The sequence below is a fragment of the Peromyscus maniculatus genome, chromosome 2 (assembly GCF_049852395.1).
Source record: "Peromyscus maniculatus bairdii isolate BWxNUB_F1_BW_parent chromosome 2, HU_Pman_BW_mat_3.1, whole genome shotgun sequence".
In the NCBI taxonomy this organism is placed as follows: Eukaryota; Metazoa; Chordata; class Mammalia; order Rodentia; family Cricetidae; genus Peromyscus; species Peromyscus maniculatus.
The window spans coordinates 70,357,350-70,371,959 of NC_134853.1; the positions used below are offsets into that span (position 1 = coordinate 70,357,350).

At 52.7% G+C, this 14,610-nt stretch overlaps 1 protein-coding gene across 2 annotated transcripts in view; it reads left to right on the plus strand.

Moving 5' to 3' along the window:
• The window catches only part of Tmod1 (tropomodulin 1), a 75,032-nt gene continuing 60,422 nt past the window's right edge, over nt 1-14,610 (plus strand). Inside the window, exon 1 of one of the 2 annotated variants that reach the window (XM_006973695.4) lies at nt 1-136. The gene's annotated coding sequence lies outside the window, so the exon portion shown is untranslated. The remainder of the gene's footprint in view (nt 137-14,610) is intronic. The other variant, XM_076564160.1, reaches the window with a different exon arrangement.

The window sequence follows — 14,610 nt, forward strand, 5'->3', positions numbered from 1 at the left end:
GCGGCGGGGTGGGGCGGGGCGCGGTGACAGCCGAACAGGGCCCGCCCCCGGCTCCCACCCGCGGCCGCCAGGGAACTCGCCCAGCCCCGGGTTCTGCTCGTTGCCACCGCCCGCGCTCGCGCCGCCTCGCGTCCCGGTAAGACCCCTCGCCCGCCAGCCCTAGGTCCCCCTCGGCCTCGCGGGGCTCCCTGCCGCCGCACCGGGGCGCAGCCATATCTGGGCAAAATATTCAGCTGTCGCCAGCGCCGAGAAGGGACTGAGCATGGTTCCCTCTATAAATAGCCGCCGCCTCGAGTGGCCTTCGGGGCTAGGGGCCCTGGGGGTCCGGTTCCCCAGCCTGGCGATCCGCTCACTGGCGTTCGAGTCCCGGCAGCCTGGCGCGCGCGGCTCTGATCAGGGTGCCCGAGCTCTAGACCAGGTCGCCCAGGGACCTTGGGAGCCGCCCGGGGCGCCCCCCGCGGGCATCAGCACGGGGCGAACAGGGCACGAGCCCTCGGGGAATCTGGGGAGGAAGGGAGTCTGCGCTCGGAGGACGCTGAGCCTCGACCGCACGGATCTGGCGCGTCCCGGAAAAGTTTCCCAAACTGCTGGAGCTAGCGAGGTTTAAAGCACCAGCCGCACTTGCGTTGCGCAGCCAGGTGGGACGGGAAAGAGCCTGGAAGCTGGAGACCACTGGCTGTCGCCATCTCGGGGGTGGCCTAGGCGATCTTGCTTTTTTCTCTGGACCTCGATTTCCCATTTGTAGAGTGAAGTTGGGGTCCTTCGAGGGGATGGGGCCCGAGGCCATGAGAGCGGCCAGGCATGCTCTGAACTGCCCACACTCCCTGCACCTGTTCTCCAGTTTCGGGCTAGGGATGCTGGGGACACAGCTGCAGAAGTCAGAGACTTGGGTGACTCTTGGAACTCAGATCCTGGCCTAGGACCCACTGGGGCCCTCGGAATAGCCTGGGAAGTGTGCCTGGGGTGTTTGGGACATCTCTAGCCCGAGTAGCTTGGCAAAACAAGTGACCAAATGAACTGGGCAGGCTCCGGGAATTCAGTTCCCTGACTGGCACCTGCCATACTCCCTTAACCACGCAGCCCCGCTCTCTCCTTAGTTCCCCCTCTCAGCTGGTGCTCACTTCCCCCAATGAGACTCCTGAAGACCACCTGGCCCCAGCAGAGCCAGACCCTAAACCCAGATCCTGGGTTCTTGAGGGGGGAGACCAAAAAGCTGATCTTTCTCCCTAGGTCACCGCCATTGTTGACTGTGAAGGGCCTCAGAGCCCCTTGCTGGAGGTCGTGCATACCCCTGCTGCAGTCTGTCTGTCTTTCCTGTTTCTTACGGCCCTTCCCTTCCGGAGAGGTCTGGGGACTCTCTGAGCCCCTCTTTTGTGATCTGTGGTTGGCCGGGACCTTCCCAGGCTGGAGTAACAGTGTGAAGATTCTAGTTCTAGATCTTGAAGGTTCCTCCGTTTCCTCTAAGGCTATCTCTGTGCTTCACAGATTCCCACTGACTTCAGACCTCACAACAAACAGGCAGAGTGAAGACAAGGAACCTGTCACTCTGGCATCTTATCTCTAATGAACCAGCCTCACAGTCCACCCTTTAGACAGCAATCGGCCCTTGGGTGCCTAGCATCCTAAGTGGGAGGTTAGAGTCCTCTAAAAATAGCCTCAGCCCACCTTATCAGAGTCTCGCACCTTCTCCCTCCTCTTGGGCAGGCTGCTTGCTGCAACTTAACTGCAGAAAACAGGGACTAGGTGGTGTCTCGAGAAGGGGGATGGGCCTGGAGTTCAGGCAGGCCCCTGAACTGGCTGGCTCCAGTCCCAGCTCCCTTACCCACCCAGTGCGACCTTGAGAGACGACCTGGTGGACAAGATGGTCTTTAGCGGAGCCGGAGTGCAGAGGGCTGGAGTTCTTCCGGAAGCCTCCTAGCATGAGCCAGAGGAAATGCAGGGAGGAGGTCTGGGGCACCCATCCTAGGGTGAGGACCCAGGAGTCGGGGAGAAGTGGGCAATGGCAGTTACCACACAGGAGGAGAGTGGTTGAGAATTGGGGAGAAGCCATCACCGGCTCGGGGGACTTAGTTTTACCATGACAGAGCATTCAAAACTAGGCTCTGCCTGTGACCTAGCTTGCCTCGCCTCAGTTTCCCCTGCATGCAGCAGGGCTAACAGTAGTAGCCACTTGGTTCAGGCTGTGGATGGGAGTGTTGGTGGGCAAGCCCTGAGCTTAGAGCTAGCCTGGCGCCTTGTGAAGATGTGCTAAGCTAGCCCAGGCAGGAGCTTAAGTAGAGACAACTCGGACTCTTTCTCAGAGCTCAGACAGGAAGAGAGAGACGATGGAAGGTGGTAGGAGCTGGGGCGGGGGGAGGCAAGTGTGATAGGAGGTGGAAGAGAACCCAGGGGGGACCACAGAGCAAAAAAGGATAAAATGAAGCAGGTCCCCGCGTCCCCTAACTGACCAGTGTCTGTAAAGGAGGGTGGCAGTGAGCCATGAAGGGTGAGTTGACCCTGCTGTGGGGGCCTCGTGATCTTGGCGTGCTTATTTCTGAGATGATGTCATCTATTGATGACTTCTGCTGAGCCCAGTCATACGGCTTCTTCCGGACAGTGTTTTGATTTTTCAGTCTTCCTAATGGACCAGCCCAGGCTGCCAACATTTCTAAAGAGGCCAGTTCATTTTCCCTTAAAGCCAGAACACCAGCTTGATCAATTATTTGGCTACTAGGAGTCATTATCAGTTTAAAGCCGGGGGCCTGCTTCTCGGGATGAGTTCTATCCCACGGTGCTGGACCCACCTCTCTTTCCGTTTGTTTTGTAAAGTCCTCTGGTTTATTATGATGGCAACAGACTCCCAGTTGCTCTCGATGATAATGAAAGAATGAGCTCACTGGAATCAGCCTAGGACATGGTCTGGAGTCTTGTGGGCTGAGGCACTGGGTTCTTGTCTGCTAGGAAAGCTAAACAAACACCAGCATTTCTCTTGTTCTTCCATCATACCATTTCGTGGTGATAACCTTTGGGATAAGCTCAGTATCGCAGTGCCCGAGGAGGTGGGAAGGAGGGGAGGGGACTCCCAGGGTCCTTAGCCCTGGCTGCCTTTACTCTGGGATATTAGGATAGTGCCACAGGGCTGTTCCTAGAGATGTCTGTCGTGGATGGTGGCTGTGGCCATTGGACATTTCCTCCCGTGCCCAGGCGAGCCAAGGAAAGATGAGGCGCCTCCAGACCTCACTCTCTTCTTCATAGACTCATCTTCTGCTGCCTCTGGTGGCCTCTCACGCCACTCCTCACAGACCTCCTTACCTACCGGACAAGTTCCCATATCCAAGCTCCTTAGCCCCAGGCACCTGCATACTGCGCAAAGCCGGTAATGGGTCACTAAAATGTTTCTGCCTGCACAGACCGAGCTCTGGGCTCTCCTGTCTCTCCTCCTCCTGTGTTCTCTTCTTGGTCATCAATGACTCAGTCTACCCAGGTACCAAGCCTCCTTTCCCTCCCCTGTCCCTTCACACGGTCACCCAGTCCATTCTACCTTCCATTCTTAGGTCCACGTGGACCACTCCAGTCAAGGACTTCTGCATTTCCACCCCAGGATATTGTTGGGGGTCGCGTAAAAACGGACTATGCTGCTGTTCAAAGGACTTCCCAAAGCAGAGCTATGGCCTTTTCAATGCTTTGGGAGGGGGAACTCCCCATTTCCTGTTAAAGACCAGAGATTCCTTAGCATTAAGCAAGAACTGGTCCCAGAGTACTCTGAAATCCCTGCTAGGCCGGGCCCAGTTCTATGAGCCTTCCCAGTGGTCAGAAGTACGCTGATATTTTATGTCTCCTACTCCGTCTGCCTGGGATGCTGCTCTCCCGTACTCAGCCAAGGAACTTGCAGACATCCTTTAGAGCCCGGCTCCTTGGTTTCCTGTCCGTGCTCCCCTCCAACTCCTAGAGCACCAGCATGGTGTGCCCACACCGGACCCATCTGCTGCCTTCTGTCTGGGCAGACCGGAAGCTGCTGGAGGGCAATGCTGGTGGCCCTGTATCTAAGGAGCATCCTTCGTGTCTAGGTCACAGAGCAAATGCTTGCTGTGATATAGGTTCTAGTCAATGGTTGGCAGATGAGTGAATGACTGAGTCATCATAATGACAGGCATACACTACACACCAACCGGCACTTGACGTGTTTCCCCATCCACCAGGCCATCGGCTCCAGGGGGCCAGGAACCAGATCTGCTTGACGGCTTCCTGTCAGGTGCCCAGCCCCTACCAGTCCCGTCACACTGAGCAGCAGATGAGACAATCCACCAGGTCATTTGAAGGAGAAACCTGTTTATTTTTGTTGTTGTTTGTTTTTTAATAATTAGACCGTGGACCCCAGCAGGAATTGGGGTGCATATTCTAGAATACCGAGGTGCTGTCCGGGGGTTATAAACTTGAGGAACAAGGGTTCCTCACATTCTGTGCCAATGCTTCTCTCTCTTTACTGGGCATCTCAGCCACGTGGACTCTTTATGTAAATATGCAGATTCTAGCTCAGTAGGTGTGAGATGGGGCTTGAGAGGGTGAATTTCCAATGAGCGCCTTGCTTCTAACAAGGTGGACCATGCTTATCAAGTAATAAGCCTAATTACCTCTAACATCTCTTGTAGCCACAACAAAGTGGTCCTGACCTTCATCCCATCCATATCCACAGCAGCTTTCTCCTGCCGGACTTTATTAGTGTTTTCTAAAATCTGCAGGTGAATGCTTTTGCACAATGGCTCACCGTCAAGGGCTCTTTCTGGTCAGCACACTGCTTACAAGTTTTGTATCAGCAAGCTTTTGGACAGTGTTGGGGTGGGATCTGAGACAGCTGAGATGCTGAAATATCACACACCCAAGGGTGTGCCGATTGAAAAGTGACAGACAGGAAGACATGAAGACAGGACCCCCCGACTCCCCATGCAGGTTCAGGCAGATCACAGAACTCTGGATGGCAGTGCTGCGTGCAATTGTGTGTGAGCTTTGAGCACCAAGTTCTGCTTGCTTACGTAAAAGCATTTGAGCCGGCTCAAGATGAACCTAGACGGCCAAGGAAACTCACAAAGACCCACACATTCTTAAAGACAGCAGAAACCCGGAAGATCACAATCATGACACTCTTTGAGAATCTGATTAATGCTGTGGATCCTTGCTGTAGAAAAATACATTTATCCATCCATATGGTAGCTCACATAGCATTTCAGGTGGTGCAGAGACCCCTGGAGCCACTCAAAAGCATGAATGCCCAACACAGAAGGAGCAAGCACTGTGGGGGGGTCCTGGCTGGACATGGCAGCTGTGTCTGGACACTCGGCTCCCAGTTAGTGCTGGCGGCTGAGGAGGTGAGGTCAGCCTCTTCGTCTGACGCAGGAAGGTCTTTCTAGAGACAGAAAAGCTTCCTGAACCCCGAGTCTCAGTGTGTTGTCATGACAACACACCAAACTAGCTTCTTGTAAAAGCCACACATCACCAGCAGTTTAAGAGGCTTAGCACAGTGGCTAAGAACGTGGACTCTGGAGCCCAACTCCTTGGCTTCACATCTCAAGCCTAACAAACACAGACTATGTGATCTCAGGTAACTTCTACCCGCTCTGCGTCTTGGTTTCCTCATCTATCAAGTGGGCTGTTGTCAGGATTGAATCAGTTACATGCAAAATGCTAAGGACGGCACCTGGGACATGGTCCGTGCTAGGTCAGAATGAGTTCTCATGCTGAGGCAAGGCAGCGGGGAGCCGGGGCGGTGAGCACAGCCCGATGACTCCCTGGATCTGAGCACTGGTTCTGCGGCCTTACTTAGCATACTGGGCTGGTGTACCCGCCCCATCTACACCACCTGGAACCCCAGATGGCACCTGACTTGGAAACAGCATCTTTGCAGAGACCGTTAGTTAAGGTGAGGTCATACCAGATAGAGTGGTCCTATGGGCTGTGGCTGGCGTCCTTATAAGGAAAGTGAGTGCATAGGGAAGAAGCCATGTGGCAAGGTAGCTGGAAACCGGGAGAGGGAGGGACAAGGCCTGGCACACCAGGAATTGCCCAGAGTCACCAGAAGTGAAGAGAGAGTGAGTCAGGGGCAAGCCCCTACCCTGTGCCCACCGCCAGATTCTCCCAGAAGGAACCTGTCTCACTAAGTGCCGTGAATTAGGAGTCTGCCCTTCTGAACTGTTGTAGAACTGGTCATTCGTGTGGCAGCCCTTAAAAGCCGATGTAATTAGTTTGCTTCACTTTTCTGCACCTAAGTCTCTTCACCTATAAAATGAGAAGAATAAGCCGGGCAGTGGTGGCGCACGCCTTTAATCCCAGCACTCGGGAGGCAGAGACAGGCGGATCTCTGTGAGTTCGAGGCCAGCCTGGGCTACAAGTGAGTCCCAGGAAAGGCGCAAAGCTACACAGAGAAACCCTGTCTCGAAAAAACAAAAAAAATAAAATAAATAAATAAATAAATAAATAAATAAATAAATAAATAAATAATAAAATAAAATAAGAAGAATAAAGTATTTGCCTTAACAAGACTGCAGGAAGTGAGCCACACAGGGAGCTTGGTGTGGCAGGGTGGTTCTGTGCAGTGAGTAAGACTAACACTGGCCAGCGGGGTGTGGCTGGTAGAGCGCGTGCCTAGCATGCCCTAGGCCCCCGGCTTCATCCCCCAACCACAAAAGGAAGAAAGAAAAACAGCCTGTACCTGGCCCCAGGCTGTTATCTCAGCTACTTGAGAAGGAAAATTACAAGTTCAAGACCTTCCTGGGCTACAGTGTGAGTTCAGTCTGGGCAATTTAGGGAAACCCTAACCCAAAATAAAGTCAAGGGTGGCTGGAAAGCTGACTTAGCAGATAGAGTACTTGCTGCTCTCTCAGAGTACACAGGTTTGGTTCCCAGCACCGATACTGGGCAGTTCACAACCAACCACTGTAACTCCAGCTCCAGTGGATGCCCCGCCCTCTCCTGGCTTCTGTGGGCATTCTCATGTACACACACACACACACACACACACACACACACACACACACACACACACACTGATCACCATCATCATCATCATCATCCTTTTTGTGAGCGACTACAGTGACATGAGGCAGAAACAGTTTTCTATTGTGTTTTAACACTACTTACCCAGAATCCTGTTCATGAGCTCTTAGGGGGTTGCAGGTTTGAGGCCGAGACAGCAAGACAATTTGTATGTAGATCTTTACAAAATTCCACGAGTCCCTGGTAGAGTTGATGCCTAGAAATGGAGTTGCTGAGTCAAAGGGTATGTGTGCTTTGAAGGGCAGGAGTTACCTGGCTTTGGAAGGCCTGGCAGCATCTCCCCGTCCTGTGAGGGCCACTCACCTCTCCTCAAGTTCTACGCATGGGTGGTGCCTGGGCCTTTAACCCTGGCCCTCGACAGGTGAGCACTGATATATTTTGGTGTGGGGTTTCATCCTCCATCCAGATGTTGATGGACCATCTTTTTATGTGACTTGCCTATTCCTTCCTTGTCCCACATTTTTTCTGGACCGTTCGATTTTTGTTGTTTGTTGCTGTAAGAACTCTTCATTAAGCAAGATTTTGTTCAAGGCACAGTAGATATAGTCCTCCCAAGTTGCCTCTTGTCACTGCTCATTTGTGCTAATTTTCATATTTTCAAAAAATATGAATGTGCTCCTTAAAGCTCTACTTTCTGTGAACACCCACAGTGAGGCCAGGTGGGGACAGGAAGAGCCCAGGGTTCTTCTCTACAAGTTCACTTTCATTCCTCTGTGATTTACAGCCATCAGATTCACAGGCACACCCCACATAGGCTCTCCTGTAGCCCAGGCTGGCCTTGAACTTGTTATGTATCTGAGGATGACCTGGAATTTCTGATCCTCTTGCCTCCAGCTCCTGAGTGCTGGGATTACAGGTGTAAGTGTGACACCACTCTGTGTTTATGAGGTGCTGGGATAAAACCCAAGGCTTTGTGCATGCTAGGCAAATGACCAACTGAGCCGCGTTCTCAGCTCTCCTGCCTGTCATCCACCCCGTCCACCCCCGCCTCTCCGGTGCAGGGCTTAGTATAGGCCTTGGGAGGCTTGTCTTTGCGTGGATGGGGCCGTAAACCCATGCAGTTACTCCCACGAACCCTGACGGCCTTTTCTGTTTGTGTTATAAGGTTTGGCTTCTGGAAGCCTCCTAAACAGGCACACAGAGCCCGGCCAGAGCCAAGGTAGCCAGAACCAGGGAAGCTGTACAAAGACAAGGAAGGAGGCAGCCTGAGAGCTGCTTGAGGGCAGGGGGGCGGGCAGCTGGAGGAGGGGGTGTCTTTGGAATCCCTGGAGCCCTGCTAATGAGGATGTGTGTGGTGGCTCCAACACTGTGATGACCCCGAGAGATGTAAAATGAGACTCGGGGTGTGTGTGTGTGTGTGTGTGTGTGTGTGTGTGTGTGTGTGTGTGTGTGTTTATGTTTGTGTGTGTGTACATGTGTTTGTGTGTGTGTGTTTGTATGTGTGCGTGGTGTATGTGTGTGTTTGTGTGGTGTGTGTGTGTGTGTGTGTGTACACCTTTCTGATTTAAACCACCCAGCAGCTTTGGCTACGTGGACCTTTGAGGCTCAGCGTGCTCTGGGCTGGGATTCACAGCAGCTGCAGAAAGTGACAGGCAAACCCTGTGTTTAGTGGTGTCGCTTTTTTAGAAGGTGCTTTCCCGCATGACTAACAGAAGGAGCTCAGCCCCCAAACAGAAAAGCACACAAGCCAGAAGACGCGTTTTCTAATGATAGCTGAGCCCCGTCCCGTCAGCACTGCAAATACATCTTTCATAATAGAACTGGATTCCGGAGGGCCTTCAACCATATCAGCCCCACAACAGCGCCAGGAACGGGGGCATCAGCTCCCTCCAGAAGGCCTCTTCTAGAGGTGTCCCTGCTCACGTGCCTGGAGTGACGGTGCTCCTAACCCCCGGGTCAGCCCAGGTGCTGCATATATTGTTCCTTGTCTTGGTCAGAATCCATGTATCGGTGACCTCAGTCAAGTTGTGTCTTCTTCTCTCTGGGAAGCCATCAGGCTGCATGGTTTTTTTCTTCACCAGTCAGCATTCTCCAGTGCCTGAGGAATGATATCCAAGGTTGCCCTGTGACCTCACTCTTCCTGGCCCATTGACTGTTCTACACATGACAGCAGCCCACCTTCTCTGGATTCAGTCAATGTGGAGGTCATCTGTAAGACCAATCGACTCTTAAGTAATTTATTTTTTTATTCGTGTGTGTGTGTGTGTGTGTGTGTGTGTGTGTGTGACTGCATGTATCACATGTGAATGGGTACCCAAGGATGCCAGAAAGGGGTATGGATCCCCTGGAACTGGAGTTACAGATCATGAGCCATCCAACATGGTGCTGGGACTCCACCTCCTAGCAAGCACTCTTACCTGCTGAACCATCTTTCTAGCCCCACAGGGGGCTTTTGAAGTGTGCTCGGCATTGTCAGCCAGCGGGAAAATGCACAGTGAGATGCTACAGCCACCCACCCGAATGGCTAAACAGATAAGTACTGACAGTAACAAGTGTTGGCGATCTGGGAGCCGAGTGAAGGCTCGTGCATTTCTGGTGGGAATGAGGAACTGTATGATCACTTCCGAAAACCGCATCCATCGTAGTTTGGTAGCATCTTTTGAAACTCAGTGTGTACCCATTCTGTACCCAGTCGGCCAAAAAGTAAGTAGTTCTTTCTCCCAGAAGACACATTCAGGGCCCTGTTGGTAATTCCCAAGCAATGGGAACAACTTAAGTGTTCTTTAAAAATAAATCAGTCTGTTGTGGTGTGTTTTGTGTGACCCTGATACTACACAACACTGAAAAGAACAGACTGTTAATACAGGTAATACCGCCTACAGATCTCGTAGATAGGATGCTTTGTTCAAAAGAAACCAAGTCTGGCACTGAGGAGATGGCTGGGTTGACAATGTGCTCGCCTGGCACACACGAGGGCTGTTTGGTCGCCAGAACCCACGTGGAAAGGCCGAGTGTGGTGGCACACTCCTGTCACCAGAGCTGGGAGGCCGAGGCAGCCAAACACCTGGGGCTCACTGGCCAGCCAGCCGAGTTCACCTGGCAAGTTCCAGATCAACGGGAGACCCTGTCTCAAAAACAACAAAACAAAACAGTGGACTGTGGGAGCCCGTTCTCAGGTTCCTCATGGCTTTACTCAGCAGGTCCACATAGAGAGGATGATTAGAACCACGGGCCTGAGTGCAGGTGTCTGAGATGGTCTGCACTTGGCTGTGCTGGGGGGAAGTCTTTTGCTCCACCCCTTGGTGTCTCTATAAATACCCTGGGGCAGAGATAGTCTGGGCCCATTGGAAAAGGTTCCAGGTCCTCTTGAGGCTATCCTTTATTTTCCAACTGCTTATCTCTACAATCTAAATCCTTTTATCTAAACTCTGGGGAACTGTGGGGTTGGTGGGTAAATGCCCCGTAGTGGACAATGCCTGAGGAATGGTAGCTGAGGTTGTCCACTGGCCCCCACACCTGTGTGCACCACGCCTACCTGCACACAACATGAGCACACACACACACACACACACACACACACACACACACACACACACACGAAAGAAACCAAACTCAAAATCCTTTGCACTGTGTGTTTCAATGTATATGATGTTCAAAATATCATCATAGTTTGTATTTTTGAAGGTCAGAATCTTGCTATGTTCTAGGGAGACTAAGCAGGGTTGTTTAATAGGCCTTCAGGGTGAGGGGCCAGAGGAATGTTTAAGTAATTGTTTATATTTGGGGAAATTCAGTGGATTCTACACTTAAGACTTGTACTGTACTGCATGTAACCTTGTTGGAAAAGAAAAAAAAATTCATTTCCCCACTGAAATGATGGTGGCTCAGAGTTGTTCTTCGTCACAAAGCTGGCATGTCACCACCCTTGTCTGAGTCACTAGAGTTTCATTAACACGGCTGAGCCTTCACCACGGTTTAGGGTCCGGTGGCCCACACTGCTGACTTACGTTGGGTGCCTGGTCACTGGAGAGTTCCCCATCCTCACGGTTGCCCAGCTGTCGTTCTCCAGGACTGGCAGAGTTGGCTGTTGGGCCTCTCGGGAGCTGGAGGAAGGAGAAATAAACCAGCCATCTGAGCTGTGTCGTCCTGATACAGTGTCCCCATCATGGAACAAACAGTACGTGGCATGTTCTCACTTTTGCACAGGATCTCAGGGATGCTCAGTGCTGCGTACCTGAGGCTGCCAGGGCCGGGGCCAGGGCCAGGCCTAGTCCGCATTCTCTTCTCTTCTCTAAAGGACAGCCTGAGATCAGGCCTCATTTGTTAAAGAGCTGAGGGTTTTTAACACATCACTCCTCCTCCAAGGATGGTGGACCAAGAACTGTCATGTGTGACCTCACCCCAGGGATCTCTGTGTGACCCTTATCCTCCCTTTCAGCTTTTCTCTCTCCCACGAAGGCCCAGAATGCCCTGCTGTAATAGTGATCTGTCCCTGCACACCCTGGGGACTAGGCTGTGGATCCAGAGGAGTGTAGCAGCTGGCTCAGGGTCACACTGCACACCTGCAACTCCAGTTGGGACCTGTGACCTTGACTCCTGCTCCACTCTTCCTTCTGCTGTGACACAACAGCCTCAGTAGAGCAGACAGGTTGTGAAGGGTGAGTAGTCACCAGGGAAGGAAATGGCTGTCATCACAAGTGGAGAAAAAGCCAAGTTGGCCCCAGGCCCTCCAGAAAGGGGACAGAAGTGGGTTCTATATATACCCTTGCTGGCACACAGACCCTGATTCTGCAAAGACCCTGTGTTTGGTTAAATGCTCTGCAGTCACCATCCAGAGATGCTTAAGCCTTTCATTTTTGAGTGTGTGCACACGTGTGTGTGCTTGTGTGCAAGTGTGAGTGCGCATATGTGTGTGTATGTATATGTGTGTGTGTCCGTGTGTGTGTGTATGTGTGCATGTGTGTGCGTGTGCGTGTGCGTGTGCGTGTGCGTGTGTGTGTGTGTGTGTGTGTGTGTCCATTCACTTGGGTGCATGTGTACATGGAGGCCAGAGGTAAGCCTCGGGTGTTGTTCCGCAGAGCCCTCCACCTTGATTTTGAGACAGGGTCTCTCACTGGAACATGGCACTTGCCCATTATATTAACCTGGCTGTCTGGCCAACAGCCCCAGGGATCCACCTGTCTTCATGTCCCCAACCTAGGACTGTTAGTGACACTGCCACACCTGGCTCATCATATACATGCTGGACATCAAGCTCAGGTCCTCATGCTTGGGTGGCAGGCACCTTATTGGGTGGACTATATCTCCCACCCACCGAACTTATATTTTTACGTTCAGTCGAAACCTTAGTTCACATGGACCCTCCTTCTTCATCTCTGCTTCCTGGGTGGGATTCTTGGAATCCAACTGCCCTGTCCCTGTGTTGCATGCCCAGGTCCTCTCCTCCCTGCCCAGATACCACCTAGGCCCTCTGCCCACGCATCCCAGTGCATTCAGCTGGGAATGCTGAAGGTAGAAATATCTACCTCACCACAGTTAGCCTCTGGCACCTTGGCCCAGCCAAGTAGTAAAACACCCACAGGGAACGGCCCATGGCATGGAAACCCGTGGGCCGAGACAGTGGGAACCTAAATGAGGGTATAAGGTGGAGAATTATGTTGTTACAGTGGTCAAGGGGACTGAGTTCCTACCTTGCCCCACCAGAACACAGTGCATCCATCCTATGTGTGATAGGAGGGGGCCTTAGAGGCCAGCAGCCTCCTCACACATGCTCTGAGCTGAAGAACAAGGGCACCTGTGTTGATTAGTATGTATCATTATGTATATTAGTATGTATCATAACATTATGTAGTAAGAGAAACTAGGACAGCAAGAGAGAAAATGAAAGACGTCGTTTTATTGATACTTTCCCCCTACCTTTCAAAAAGGATTTGTTTTTAATTCCCTCTGTGTCTCTGTCTCCTCTGTCACGTCCCCCACTTCCATATGTGTGTGAGGGGAAGGCAAGGTATGTGCACATGTATGTGTGTAGGTGCCCACAAAGGCCAACAGTGGATATTGGATGCCCTGGAGCTGGAGCTGCAGGCGGCTGTGAGCCACCCAGTGGGGGTGCTGGGAACAGAACTCAGTCCTCTTCAAGAGCAGCAAGTGCTCCCAGCTGCTGAGCCCTCTCTCCAGCCCCCTTCCCGCCCTTCGGAGGGCCCTATGGCTTTTCCCCACAATGGAAAGTTCTGTAGGCAGTTGTCTTTGACACCGTTCTACTGCTGTGGAGAGACACCATGACCGTGGCAACTCTTATAAAGGAAAGCGTTTAATTGGGGGCTTGTTGACATGTCAGAGGCTTAGTCCATTGTCATCATGGCAGGGAGCACCGTGGCATGCATGGCGCTGGGATAGTAGCTGAGAGCTACATCCGGGTCCACAAATCCTCAAGTCCCACCCCCAGTGACACACTTCCTCCAACAAGGCCACTCCTCCTAATCCTTCTAATTCTTTCCCACTGTTCCACTCCCTGGTGACTAAGCATTCAATTACGGGAGCCTGTGGGGGCCGTTCTTAGTCAACCAGCACAGCTGTGGGGTTAGTTATTTGTCTCACGGCTGTGACAAATTGCCAGACAAAAGCCACTGAAGGAAGGAGGGGAGGGCTGCCCAGGCTGCAGGTCTGAAGGTCCTGTCCGCTCCGTCATGGTGGGGAAGGCGCAGCAGCAGGAGCGGGAGGCAGACGTCACAGTCAGAAAGCAGGGGGAGAGGGTGCTGGTGCTCAGCTCGATTTCTCCTTTCTCTGTGGTCCAGCACCTACATCCAGGGTGGCCATTCCAGCCTCAGTCAGTCTAAAGTCCCTCACAGACGAAGCCCGAGGTTTTTCTAGGTGATCCTCCATCCTGCCGAGGTGACAGTCACGAGGTAACCATCACATCAGTCCTGCCTGGGAGACGCTTGCGGAATGGCCACTCTTGTGGTACTGGGCCACCTGATTTGGGGGCTCCCGGGAAGTGTGAGGAGGACAGGGACTTGGACACTGATCACTCTGAGAACTTCCCCGTTCCTCTTTTCTCTCTGGACAGGTGACAGCGCCCCGGGGACTGGAAACTTGTGCCTGAAAGTGGTGGTTCCTTAGGTGCTACAGAGGTCTCTGTACACCAGGGAGTGGCTGTTGTCACAATCCTCCCATTTTATGACCTTGAACTTGTCCCCAGACACGACCAAGTTCAGCACCCCCAAACACTCATCCTCCTGTCCCCGCCTTTCACACCAGCTGAGTGGTGCTTGACTTTCTTCCCTCGCTGGCTGCTGACCTGAGGTGGGGCTCCCTTGGGCACTGTGTCCCTCGTTGACAACCCATCTGCAGCTACTGTCTTCTTCCTCGGAGCCAGGCTGGGGCTGAACCTGAGAGGAGATGTCACATGTGACTGCCCTCCCCTCTGGCCCTGCCTGGGATGCACTCTCTTCCAGTAGTCAGGGGGAGCATGGGTTACATAACCCCCCTCCCCAGGCTGTGTGGGAGTGGGGGAATCAAAGGGCCTGGAGCATACTCAGGGGAGCTGTGCACTGAGGGTCCCCCTGAGACCTGGAGGGCCTGTGTGAAAAGGAACAATCCAGGCTGCAGAGAAATGAGAGCTGACCCGGGACTGAAATTTCCAGG